The sequence below is a fragment of the Anabrus simplex genome, chromosome 4, assembly GCF_040414725.1.
Source record: "Anabrus simplex isolate iqAnaSimp1 chromosome 4, ASM4041472v1, whole genome shotgun sequence".
In the NCBI taxonomy this organism is placed as follows: domain Eukaryota; kingdom Metazoa; phylum Arthropoda; class Insecta; order Orthoptera; family Tettigoniidae; genus Anabrus; species Anabrus simplex.
The window spans coordinates 111190448-111205101 of NC_090268.1; the positions used below are offsets into that span (position 1 = coordinate 111190448).

Below are 14654 nucleotides of genomic sequence, written 5' to 3' on the forward strand. Positions count from 1 at the left end.
TCTGATGTTCTGACTGCCGAAGAATGTGGCCCTCGCCTCCTCTCTTAGCACACACACTCAATAACACGACGATCAGTAAGACAAGTTAGTTTGAAAAGTTTGAAAAGGCGTCAGCTTTTATACCCAAGAGGAAGGTTCGAGAAGGCTCTGGACTAAATCCGGACACACCCTCTCATTTTTATTGGACAGTCGAAAAGTTACAAGAAGCCTATGATTGGCAGAAAAGTAAATACATGAATTTTCCTATTGGTTGAAATCCTAAGTCGGCAGGAAGGGCTAGAAGTGTTGCACCTTAGAAATATCAAAATAAGGAATAATAGATTTAGTTTAGAAAACCTATAAACACAAAATTTCTTTAAATTTCTAGTTATTCCACTTTGCACCAGACACCAGAGTGCATGACATCAGTTCTTAAATGGAGACATCTATGGAGGAAAGTCCAAACTTCTTGTAATAGTTATTAAAACCTGTCATACACTAAAAAAAAATAATTAAAAAATAACAACAGAAATCCAGTCAGTTTAGGAAACCATAAAATAACATATAACTCTATCACTTTAGTAGTGACATCTGTTGATAAGCGTCCTGCCTTCTTGCACTAGGTGTTTCAAGTTTTGTATGTTAGATAGCGTTCTTCAAAGCGCTTCATTTAAATGCACGGGGTTGAGCTGTACCTCCCGGTACAATAATGATAAAAATAAACTGCAGAACCAAGCTTCCCCCTTTTGCACACACAACCCCACAACACATTTCTTGCAAAGTAGTTGTACATGACTCAAAGCTGATACAGAGCAGTAACAGAATTCAGTGGTGCGGCAAATAGGCCAACTGGACAACACCGCTTGGCAGATACGCGGCTTTCTTCTCTCAAAACCACTCATTTAAATATAAATCAATGTAAAATCAACAATTACATGCAGGAAAAATGCAGTTTTAATTTTAGCCTGACATTCTCATGAGCTTCATAACAAGCCAAATAAAGTTATGAATTTTCAAAGTGAGCGCTCTGTTGGAAATGGAAAAAGAAAGGCACCTTTTTTTTTTTTTGTTCAACCTGCGTTAAAATTTTAACTGGGCATGATAAAAATTTCTACTACACATAATTAAATGTAGAATAAAATAAGCTAAATTTTGATGTAGCTTGTTTCTATGTGGGGAAAAGGATAAACATTTTATTAATGTATAAACTCGGGTGTCTAAACTTTTTCCACGACAGTAGTTCATGTTGCTTGTCATGTATAAATTATATTTGTCTTATGGTGGCTATGCTTTTGTACTGGGCACCACATATAAACTACAGTAGAACCTCTATTTAGAATTTTTACAGGGACATGATATTTTAACCTTAAATGATGGTTAAAATTAAATCACACCTTTTCCAGAAATTTTTGCCTGTATTAACATAAATTGCACCATCACACTAGTTACATAATATGAATACATATTTGAGTAATTAGGTGTTCCAAATAAAAATGTTAATGCTGTAAAACTGTTTATTTAAATGATAAATCTTCATTATTGACAGCATAATTGCATCAATTACATCGGAGTTTAAATGTTTAGCTTGATTAATCCGTAGTGTCGTGCACGAGCGGTGTCTGGGTTAGCGTGGAATCGCTTGTGAGCACTCGATTCTGCCCGACGTGACAAACCCATATGGAATTCCACAGCAACCGAGTGTAAGTTCCGGTGTTACATGATTGTGAACGAGCAATAGAACACTAGAAATTGAAAATAATCCATCATGTCTTGTTCGTGATAATAACACTGAAATAGTTCAATTTTGACATTAATATTATTGTTATTGCTCTGAGGGGATGAAATTGAAATCTTATCATTTTCACTTTTATGTAGGAGGCCTATTCCCCGCCCGGCTATTCATTCCTGCCACCCAGCTAACAAAACTTTCTGGGGAGAACACTGAACTTTGCACTGTTTGTGCTGAAGATTGTGTTGAAGATTTAACCAAAACAGTTCTGCATTCACCGACAAAAACCTACTGTCAAAGCTAAAAGGAAGGGTTATCTGTGGGCTGAAATCCTGTTATTGAACTGAAATCGGTAATTTCACATAAATCAGAAAAAATAGTAACAAAGTAAATGAAGTAATCGTTTACTTCAGCCTTTGTTTCTAAGGAGTTAACAACTGCTATCAGTGCACTTATTGAAAAACAATAAGGAGAGGATTACAGTTTCAGCATGTGCTAATGCTTCAGGCACTCACAAGCTGCCACTAATGTGCAGAGGAAAATCGAAAAACCCCAGAGCTCTTAAAAATATTGCTGCCACTGTCTTACCAGTTTATTATAGAGCTCAAAAATAGTGCCTGGATGCCGTTGCAACTTTTTGAAGATGGTTCTTTCAAAAGTTTGTACAAAGTGTGGAATAGTTTTTGGGGGTTAACCTATCAATAAGTTATTAGAATGAAGGCACTGGAGGTGCCATGAGAGTTAAAAGTTTTACTAACTAAATTTAAGGCAAGCGTTTGAAGTCTAAGCGATTGCCCAGAAAAAGCAATTGTGTGATCTCAATTTACCAAATGTCAATTGGGAACATAATGCAAACGACAGGAAGCCTGACCAACAAATGGCAAATAAGTTAATATGGGAAGGACAGCTGATTCAGAAAGTGATGGTACAAACTAGAGGGAAGAATATTCTGGACATGGTGCTGGTAAAACCAGATGAGTTCTGTAGAGAATAAACAAGTGATACGGCATTCAGGACTGTTTTTATAACATTGCACTACTATTGCACAGTGACTACCGACAGATTATGCCTATAAATTTGGTCACCTATCAGTGTTACATAATAAAACTGAGGAAAACCCACAATATTTTATATCGAAATAATACTTTTGTTCTCAAATTTATTTTAGAAATTAATTTATGTTAATTGTAGGAGATCTTAAATATGCTGTAATCACATACATTACTTAATTTTTCTTGTAAATAGGCTACCTTTATCGGAATTAGAAAATACTGAGTTAATAAGTAACCCGCTTTTGGAAAATATCTGCGGAAATTTTAAAACAAACAGATTGTTGTTTCATATCGATTTTAATGTGTTTTTGTGCGAGTTTGGTATCTTTTCCGACTTTCATGGTAAATCGTGTTTGTTTGTTTGTTTGTTTGTTTGTTTGTTTGTTTGTTTGTTTGTTTGTTTGTTGGTCCAACCCTTGTCCTGTTTCTCTACGGGTCGGGTATGAGGTGAGATGAATCTGTCATGGCGGGTTTTTATGACCGGATGCTGTTCCTGACGTCAACCTCATCAGAGGAGTTAATGAGATGAAATGAATGACGTGATATATGATAGTAGGAAGGGAGAGGGTGAAACCTGGTGCCAGCACATAGCCTACTCCTGTTGAATAGCACCAAGGGGTCTGCTCAAGGCTTTACGTCCCCATCCGATGGACGATCACCATCAGCAGCATCATATGCCCTCACTCCATATGAGCACTGCGGAGAGGTTTGGAATTTAATTCAGTCTTTTGGTATGCAATCTAGTGATTGGAAATTGTATACCACCACCTCCCCTACCCTGCCAGCCAACATTCTGATGGTGAAAACTTTTTCGACCAATGGGACTCGAACCGGCTAACCTCAGTGTCAGACCGTTTAGGTTTCAATGCCTTAACAATCATGGCCACCAGGCGGGCTATGGAGAATCGTGTATAACCTTTTAAGAACAACTAAAATTACTAGTACAGCTGATACTATGTTTTCATTCCATACTCTGTAAGGCGAGCTTTCTAAAAGGTGATGTCTACTGTCAGGCCAGGAGGTGTATTGCGGTGAAGGTGAGAGGGGAGCGCCCTTGGCCTTTAAAAGGAACTGTCCTGACGTTCATCTTAGTGAGGGGAATGGAAAACCACAGAAAACCAATCTCAGGGCAGCCAATGGTAGAACCAGCCCACCGCCTCCCAAATGCAGACCTGAAAATCCGTGGCCATTGTTAGCCAAAGTTACTCTACTCGGTGAAAGTAAAATTCACTAGAACTGGGTTTTCACATGCTAATGTGCTCTTGAGAGCCCACCGTCACTGTTGTATAGTTTGTTGTGTCACTAAACACTCCATTTATATATGGCCATTAGCTACAATGAAATTTTATATATTCAGGTCAATACAGTACTGTAATACTGCTATTTATGAACTATATTTGTTCTGACACTTTGTTGCCAAGTTTAAATTTACAATGTTTTGGTCTTTTCTTTTTCAGGGCAAAAGCACATCTATTTCTCGGCAATTTCCTATCAATCAGAGGTTTAACCCTACTCTGGAAGCAACATAGATCTGAGCTGCTGGATGAAGAGAACTTGTAAGAGGTAGGAACCTTATGTTTCTATTTTCATGAAATATTATATTAGAACCTGGGGCCTGTTTCAGTGTATATATAATATGAATTAATATAACAGAAAATATTTAAAGCTTTGTATGACTAGCTCACCACTAGCTGTACAAATGTAATAATTATCTTGATCATGGAATTCAGAAAGTATAATATATTTTCAAGATCTTAGTTAAAAGGCAAGCCATGCCATTCTCCTGTTAATTTACAAATATTGTGGGATAGGCTTCTGGTGTTCTTACCTGTTTCAGAGAGTGAAGTCATGATGCAATATCTTCTACACTTGTATATTATGTTTAAGAGTTTGGAATTTTATACTCACTGCTGAATGTACAGTGTACAGAATTTGTATATAAAATTACAATTTATATTTGCACTTAGGATTTATTGTTGTGTTAGGACCGAGTATTGTTAAGAGAGGTCAGTTCGGATACAGGTTAAATGTATAGGAATGTGTTACCCAGACACCTCAGAACAATTCTTCTACTGTTAAAGAAATTATTATAAATTTAGCCATTTATTTATTTTAATATTTTAGCTGACATAGGACTACTTAGTCAGGTTTATGGAGGTTTTTCTTCTTTTTGTTAGCCCAGTACTGATTCATCCTTTCCGAATGTAATTTTCTTTCTGCTTCTGGAATCACTCTTCCTATTCTCTGCTTGTTGATTTAGCCATTAATGAATAATAGAACTTTTTTTTTTTTTAATTCTTGAGGAAGTGTATGAACTATGTTTTTGAAACTAAGATGTTTCAGGCTAATATTGATATATCACTAGAGATTCAACCACAAAGATAGGCCTACTGAATGAGTTTTCTGTGCAGTATGGGTTGTGCAGCTTTAACTTTGCATTCGATAGGTGATAGGTTTGAACTCTAACGTCAGCAGCTGTGATGGTGGTTGTCCACAATTTTCCATTTCTGCACCAGGCATATGCTGGGAATATACTTTAATTAAGGCTTTTTCCAGACTTTCCCCTATGTTATCACAGTGCCCCCGAAAATATACGAGCATTGATGTGGTCTTAAAACACTTAGCAAGAAGATAAGATAGCCCTATTATGAAAATAATGTTATCCAAAAATACATAGTTTCTTTTTTCTCCTCTCTTGAAAATTGGGCCAGAGAGCTGAACTAGGTTTATCTGATTTTTCTTCTATATAGAAGTATACCGAATGAATTGGCTGCACGGTTCAGATCAAATAGCTATGAGCTTGGATTCGGCAGATGATGGATTTGAATCCTGTCGTGAATTAGAACATTGTAGATCAATTTGATCATAAAAGGTGCTATTTACACGTGTATTGACTTGTATAGTCTCATAAAAATCTATATAGGATGCTGGAAAGATCCACCTTGCCAATACACTTTATATTTATCATCTTATTTATTCACTACTAGCTGACCCGACAGACGTCGTTCTGTCAAAAATCAGTGACAATGGAACGAACTCAAATTCAGTCTGTACCGGGCGAGTTGGCCGTGCGGTTAGAGGCGCGTGGCTGTGAGCTTGCATCTGGGAGATAGTGGGTTCGAACCCCACCGTCGGCAGCCCTGAAGGTGGTTTTCCGTTGTTTCCCATTTTCACACCAGTCAAATGCTGGGGCTGTACATTAATTAAGGCCACGGCTGCTTCCTTCCTAATCCTTTCCTATCCCATCGTTGCCGTAAGACCTATCTGTGTCGTTGTGACGTAAAGCAAATAGCAAATAAAGAATTAGCAAAAATTAAGTCTGTACTGCACGCAAAAATCAGAATAATGCAAATGACTACATCATCAACATCAAATGAGTTAAGGTACCAAAAGTTAGTAGCAAACTACTGGAAAATCGTGTTCTCATTACCTGCAATATTACTATCTTGATTGTGAATAAGGAAATGCTCAAATAGGTCACAGCTTATCACTGCCCAGAAATAACCCTGATTGACTGTAACGTAGATGGGAACTGTTCAGCAGGTCTTCAAATCCCTCACAGAACCATAATTATCCCCCGTTGCAAATCAAGTAATTTGATAAGTTGATGGTGTGAAGATAATGTGGCAAAACTTACTCCTCTTTCGTCGTAGGAAATAACTATCATAGAAAACACTGATTCCAATCAACACTATGGAGATATTTTTCATTGTAAAGCTTTAAGGTACACAATATATATATATATTTTTTTTTTGTTTCATTACATGGCATGTAAACAAACAAAGTTGATGGTTTTCCAACACGGGAACCGACAACATACAATTGGCCATGCGAGAAACATGGGTTTTCAGGATTAATGCCGCAAACACTCAGTGACTGCCCCTGGGATTTATTTATGGTCATAGCAGAAGCGAGCCGCACTGGAAACTGCAGTCGTTTAAATTCAAATGGTATGTCAGTCGGAAGCATAGGGATGCGTGGTATCAAAATGTCTTCTCCTTTATGCTTCCCCGTTAGAATAGTTGAAAAGAAAGCAATATGGGGGATAAGTCTGTTTGTTATATGTTACCTTGATAGTTGGCATGAAATTGTCCCGAAGTACATTTGTTGCCCCATATGAAGTCATTTGAAAGCAGTTGTTATATTTTTGGATATTTGTAAGGAAATGTATGGAATCTGTTCCTGTTTCTGAAACCAATGAGTACAATGAATGTGGTGGTGGAATCAATGGGGCTAATTTCACTTTGCCATTTCCGCAACACAATCCAGCGGCTTCATTTTTGTATTTCAATGCCTTACAGTTCTGGCAAACTGAGTTCATAGATCCAATAGCAGCGCATTGGTAGGCACTGTAGTCAATTGAAACATGGTAACTGAAAGCAGTTTGATTCAAACTTGGAAGATTATTAGCTGAACGATGCGCTGTACAGGTTTGTGATATCCAAATCCTTTCAGTTTCATTTTACTCTTCACATTGTTGTGTAGTCCGATTAGACTGAAAAGTACAGTAGCTTGGCTTGTAGCATTTCGAGTTCTTCGACCGAAGTTGCTCCGCCCGCGTCTTATAGGCGGCATGAGTCTTGAAATGAGTATGCTGTATATGGAAGCACACACAAAATAAACCAATCAACCAAAGAAATCGATGAACTTGTTTGCTGAGAAGCGAAGATTTAAAAACAATCAGGGTAGACAAAGGTCTCCAACTATAACAAAACACGACACTGCATACGACTGTCCGGAGAGCGTACGCGCGAAACCAAAATCCAAGGAGGCATTCTAACTGTCACAAACTGAGAACTAAGCAAGATAAGAACTTGAGGTTTGTTTTAAAAATAACTCCCATATCTGAAGACCATTTGCCTCGCTTTGACCCCCCATGCAAATTCAATAACAAAGAAGTTGGCCAGCGACTGACTTTTTCATGCCTGCACATAAAAATCTCGGAATATGACTGAAAAGAAACACAAATAGTGCATGTTCTTATCATTTGAATTTAAAAACAAACTTATCTACATCGAGCTGAAATGTTCCTTTACCAGCAGTGAAAAAATTACTAATATAGTGAATATAAAATAGGAGTTATGACATGATAAGTTCTAAGCAATGAAGATTTTGCATTTAAGGTAACATTCTATTATATTAACATTTTCACACTCAATCGTTTTCTAAACCTTTCTTTTGTTAACGGCATCAAATGCGGCTTGAAATTTTGTACATAATCCGATATTCACCCATTTTAACCGATAACATGGAGATTTACGGACATTTGGCAAAGCGCTAGATTAGAGGAGGACAGCGCTAAGCGCAAACCTGGGAGAAGGAAAGAGAGATGAACAGTTTGAATGGAAAAAGAGAAATGGGGTTTTCACATTTTTCCTGGCATTTTTTCCAATTTTTCTCTTCATAAAAACCTGACTCGGACTTCGACGAATATTTGAAAAAAAGAATTAGCCGAATTGGTCCAGCCGTTTGCGCTTAGCAACACATTTAGCGATTCATTTTTATTTATATAGATAAACATCATAGATGTTTCGAGAAAAACAAACATTCTCTTCCTCAGTGATATTTGACAGATGAAATACCCTGTTTAAGTTCATGTACTTCTTCTATCCACTGTGATTCTAATTAAGAAGCATAAATAAATACTAGATGGAAGAATAATTTTAGTGTTCTGGGATTTTGAATTTCAGGATAAAAGCTGTAGGCATTTATTGAGATTTTGCAGCCAGTATACTGTAGGTTTGTATCATTCTCTTACACACAGCTAGGAAAACTAACTGTTAGCTAAGTTGCCCATTTTTGGGCTTTGATTTGCTAAGATGATTGCTACGTAGTCAGTCAGCCTGCAGATATTGGAGCATCATGTCATTTTCACGATAATACCCTCAGTCATATTGTTTGACGTTCATGACTGGATTTGCTGCCTCTCATGTTAGACAGGTCCTCAGTTTGTCTGATGAGGCTGAGTGAATCCTGTTCTGGCTCGCAGTCCATAATTAAAATTCCTGGACCTTCTGGGAATAAAGCCGGAGGCCTCTAAGCAAGACATAGGCATATTACTGCAAAACCAGGGGGTTGACCTTTCGGTTAAGGTTACAGTATTATTAAGAAAGAAGTAAAATTTAACTATTGAATAATATAAACGGTAAATATGTATTGAGCTTGTTCTCAGGTTTTCTTGATCATAATGAGGAATTATGATTGCATCATGGCTCCTTTCTCATGTAGTAACAGTTCCATTGGCAATGGAGTGAACATTATGAAGTAAAGCATTCTGTACTGTAGACGTGGTCAACCTTCTGAAATGTTTAGACTGAAGATCTATATTAACACAGTATGTGGTTAAAACTGGTGTGAAGGAATTAGTTTATACTTTTTTTTTTTTTTTTTTACGTAGTCTACATTAAGGCAAAAGTTGGTGTGAAGAAACTAGTCAGTAATTTTCTTCTGGTACGTTGAGATATAGAATATATACTCTGTTGAACTAAATTGATGTTGAAGAGAAATTTGTTTTACGAGGGGATGTCACAATTCCTTCTTTAAAATTTAGCCATCTATGTTATTTTTCACTTTATATTGCACATAATCCTGTTATATTCCTCAAATTAGAGCTTGTTGAAGCTTATTGTACTGATGATGTTTGATGGCTTAGGACTATACACAAAGAGGGCTTCCTCAGTTTTGATACTAGCAAGGAATGCTCAACTTGTTTCAGGCTGGCATGTTGTTCAGCTTGCATGGTTAAAATGGTATGCTTCTCAGAAATAGAAATTGTTTCGGTCCAGAATGATATTTAGAACCGTTTCCGAGTGTTAAAATTTGAAACAGCTGGTCTCGTTTCTCGGTGCGTGGAGGTCTGGCCACTGCCACTATGGCTGCAACACACGATGAACGACAAGCTGGCGCACTGTTGAGTGGGGTTTCTGAGACTTCATAAACAATGAAGCCTGGAAGGAAAAGATGATAACAGTTTTTCCTACATATAGGGTACCGGTATATATTAATGTATACCTAAACCCATAGTGATTAAAGGAATGAATATTAGAAAACATAGCAAAACTGAAATGTGTATTTCACGTGACTCGTATACGATTTTTCTAGAACTCAGAAGTGGGGATACCGTAGGTATTGACTGCCCACAGATGATCTTGGGAGCACAACTTCTTTCTTCTTTCGATATTGTCGCTTTCTCTGAAAGTTGGTTAACTGACTTTGTTTCAGACACGGAAATCCCTCTTTCCAAAGAGTTTTCCATTTTCAGAACGGACCGTGGATCTCGGGGCAGGGGAGTTCTCCTGGCCGTTAAATCCAAATGGCATGCTAACCAACGTACTGATTTAAGTAGTGACTGCGAAGCCATTTGGGTAGAAGTGAAATTTCAACATTCCAAATATCTATTTGCTTGTTTTTACAGGCCACCTCGATCAACCCTCAATTATTCTGAAAATGTTCTCTCTTCTGTAATGAAAGCCATTAATCTGAATTCTAATGTAATTATATTAGGCGACTTTAACCTCTCTATTTCTTGGAATTCCCCTGCTCATGGTGTCCCTTCTAATAGCCTTGACAAGTGGTATCTCGACCATTATATTACGGGCCTAGGCCTCCAACAGTACGTCCTTGAGAACACCTGCGGGGATAGTCTTCTTGACTACCTGCTCTGCTCCGTTGAGCCTTCCGTTATTTCTGTGGGACGAAATAATTTTAAATCGAACTACAAGTCTGTAGAGGCAACATTCTCTGTTGCCCCTCCCCGCCCCCCAAAATGTCATCGACCCTTTACCAGGAACTGTGTACCCTTGTGGCGGAAGGTTGATTGGCAGGCTGTCAATCACACCCTCTCTCTTCTACCCTGGCACTTGCTGCAAGTGGGTGAAGTGCAAGAAGCAGTGGACCTGTTCTATGACTGGACTCGTGCTGTGATCCGTGACCTTGTTCCCACTCATAAAACATCCGCCAGATGCCCACCTTGGAAGAAAAGTGACACCAAAATTGCAGAAATTAATAAAACGAAAGCCTGGAAAGACTGGAAAAGGTCACCTTCTGAAGCCAGCTATAAAACTTTTTCTGACCTTCGCAAACACCATAAACAGCTTCTAAAACGGGATTACCAGGACTACATAAACTCTGCCTGCCTAGAAGTGAGAAGTAATAGTAAAAGATTCTGGTCTCTGATAAACAGCAGGAAAAATACAAAGCGTGTGCCAGACACAGTGACTTGGGGTGATAATTTAGCCAGTGGTAGTAATAGACCGGAAATTTTCAACGATTACTTTGCGTCTAATTTTGTTGCACCTGTTCAGTTCCCTGATTTTCCGTCTATTGATTCTGTTCCTTCTCATAGTCTCAGTAATCTTTCCACCTCTGAGTCAGAAGTCTATTCGTTACTTTCCTCCCTGCCAGAAAATAAACCTACTGGTCCGGATGGTCTCAGTCCTGTCTTCCTTAAGAATACCGCTACGACTCTTGCCCATCCTATTGCTGTTATATTTAACCGTTGCTTCTTAGCCGGCTACTTTCCTGACGACTGGAAAATCGCTAACATCACTCCGGTTTTTAAAAGTGTAAAGTGGTCTGATGTCAGAAACTATCGTCCGATTTCTATATTACCCACCCTGTCACTCATCTGTGAAAAGATTATCCACCAGCGCCTTCTTTCTTTCACACTTCCTTATATATCGTCCCAGCAGCATGGTTTTCTTCCTGGTAGCTCCTGCCTAACTAATCTGGCTGTTCTTCTCCATCGTGCAACATCTGCTCTTAACGCCGGTTCTCAACTGGACGTGTGCTACATTGATATTGCTAAGGCTTTTGATACCGTAGACCACGCACTTCTTTCCTGTAAACTCTCAGAACATTTTAATATCCATGGTCGCTTGCTAACTCTCCTGCAGAGCTTCCTCAATACCAAAACTCAGCGTGTGGTTCTTGATGGGTTCAGTTCGACTCTTGTTATGGTACATTCTGGCGTCCCACAGGGCAGTGTCCTAGGTCCGCTTCTTTTTGTCTTATTTATTGACGATCTCATTAATTCTATATCCTCCGTTTCTTGTGAAATTCTACTATTTGCAAATGACTGTAAAACATTCAAACAAATCGATTCTTTATCTGACGTAAACTCCTTACAGAGTGGGCTTAATTCACTCTCTGAATGGTGCTCCACATGGCGTCTTAAGCCTAATCCTGCCAAGTGTTCCTCTATTTCGATCACGCTTCGTAAATCCCCTATTCTCAGTAAATACTCCCTCCTCGGTAACCCGTTCCCAACTCTAACAGAACAAAATGACTTAGGAGTGATGTTTGACAGTAAATTGTTATTTGTCCCCCATATACAAAAGATAACCGCGCGAGCAATGTCACTTCTCGGTTTGTTGTATAGATTTTCTGACATCACCGATATCCACGCCCTCCGAGCCTACTATGTATCTCCCACCGATTATTGAATTCGCGTCTCCCATTTGGTCTACCTCTTCACCCACTAATCTGAATCATATTGACCGCGTGCAGTCATTCTTCTGTGCCATTGTTAGAGCCAGAGTATCTGATTGTCGAAACTTGAGCAGTAATCAGATACTAGACAAGTTAAACCTTCACCCATTATCTAGTCGCAGGAATGTAGCCGACCTTAGATTCCTATATAACGCTGTTAACGGTTTATTTCGTTCTCCTGAACCTGCATCCTTCTTTTCCTTACATGTTCCAACTCGCAAAACCAGGATTAATCCGCCCCTTCATATTCCGTATTCCCGCCTCTCTCTCGTTCAAAGAAGTTTATTTATCCGCATACCAACCCTCCTTAACTCTTTATCTTCTGACGAACTTGGACGTTTTTTCTTCGTATGCCTCCTTTAATCGATTCTTCCTTAACTTAACCTAGTTCATTTTCTTCATATTCCTTTTTTCTCTTCTCATTGCTGTCCTCTCTTTTGTACATAATATAATATTTATTTATTTTTTACTGTACTATACCATTACTTAAGTGTTATATCTGTATTTATCTTACTGTGACTAGCTATAAGTTCTTCTCTTCGTTTTACGTTCAACAATTTTTCTTGTTGTTTCTTTAGCCTTTATTTTTTGTTTTTATATGTTGTGTCTCTAATTTTGTTAGTTTTTAATTTTTTTCCTCTATTTTTATCGTTAGATGTTTTTTTGTCATTATTCTTCCACTTTTCTTTATGCTTGCCTTGTGCTACTCTATTGTAAATATGTATTTCATTGCGGAACTCTGTAATTCGGCTTCTTGCTGTTTTGGTTTCCCAAATAAATAAATATAAAAAAAATAAAAATAGTTGGGTGGACTATCAGATGTACTTGTTCGTAATAAGTCTACACTCACAAAGGATGTCTCCTGATGCACAAAGTAATCCACACTCCTTTAAGTTATCCTTACGTTTGGATACACCAACATGTAAACCATTGAGAGATTTCCAAGTGATACACAGCAAATCATGTCCTGGTGGTAGTTCCTTTTTTATCTCATTCGGTGACAGATGTTGTTCCTCATTCTACCTTGTAAGCCTTGGACTTTGTGGAGAGCAAGACATTGGAGTTATTCTAAGAAAGCTGCTACGTGACTGAAGTTTCTGAGGAGCAGGTTGGTGATGAAAGCTGGTGACGAACATTGTCATGCTGTTTTGGTCTTTTAACATTTGCAGCCACTCTCCTACGGATGCAGGGTGGAGCTATGCCTAACAGTGAATTGAGTTTGCATAAAGGAGATGGTTTTAGATGTCCAGTTACTATTCTGTTTCGTTGCAGTCAGTATCTACTTGTTTTGCATGATAAGAAGCATTTTACACAGGTGCCGCATATTCTTCTGCTGAAAAGTAAGAACCCCAGAGCAGATGTCCTGAGTGTAGAGGGCTGAGCACCCTTTCCACTACCCGCCAGCTTATGAATAATGTTATAACGAGCATACACAATTTCCTTTACCTTGAAACAGTGGCATTTGAAGGATAGCATGTGGTCTAATGTGACATCAAGTTAGGTTTGTTTGGAACTATGGAGAAACTTTAGTTGCACCATGACACATCCAGTTTTCTGTTAGCTTCCCGGTTGCGCAGATGAAAGGCACGTGCTTGAGCTTTGGAAGCATTTGTTGTTAGGTGATTTCTGTCGTATTGTGCGTGCACTTTCAAACCATTTTCAAGTATCTCTTCCATTTTCTTAAAACCTTTTCCCTGCCCTGCTAGAGCTGTGTCATTGGTATAGATGAAGTGAAGATTGGCTGGTTGTTGGTGAAAATGTTATACAGTGCAGGTGATAACACTCTTCCTTGTGGAAGCCCATTGTTCTGTATCTGCAATCTGCTGTTCTTGCTATGAAGAGTAATGAATAAATCCCTGTTTTAAAGAAAGATCTGAATAAGTGACATAAGATGGAAGTCCTTAGTTGATAAATCTTCTGCAAAAATAGTCGATGTTCTACAGCATCATAAGCTGCAGATAAATTGACAAAAGGTACTTCAGTTATAAATTTATTCTCAGACCTATCTTTGATGTGCTGTGTTAGATTAACAACTTGACTGTAGTAAGAATTTCCAGTTCTAAAACTTTCTTGCTCTTTCAGTAATTTCTCCTCAAGGACTGGGTTGATTCTATTTAGAATAATTCTTTCCAGCAGTTTGAATGTATGACACAGCAATGATATTGACCTAAACTTCTTAGGATCATCCGTTGTTTGACTAGAGCTGTGCTTTCTTCTAGATCTTTGGGGTTTTGAGGTTGGTGCGGCAATATTTTATTAATTCTACCTGCCAGTGTAAGATTTTAGGCCCAAAATTCTTTATCTGTTCAATCATCAGTCCAGATAGCTCTGCAGCTTTATTTGGTTTTGAAGTCTGTATGGCCTGGATCAGTTCTTCTGTTGTAAGTGGGGTCTGAAAATAGTTC

The 14654-nt window shown here is 38.3% G+C and overlaps 1 long non-coding RNA gene across 2 annotated transcripts in view; it reads left to right on the top strand.

Moving 5' to 3' along the window:
- Nucleotides 1-14654, top strand: part of LOC136872457 (uncharacterized) — a 118404-nt gene that overhangs the window by 92504 nt on the left and 11246 nt on the right. For both annotated transcript variants that reach the window (XR_010859907.2, XR_010859908.2), the window contains exon 5: nt 4218-4323. This is a non-coding gene — a long non-coding RNA (uncharacterized lncRNA). The remainder of the gene's footprint in view (nt 1-4217; nt 4324-14654) is intronic.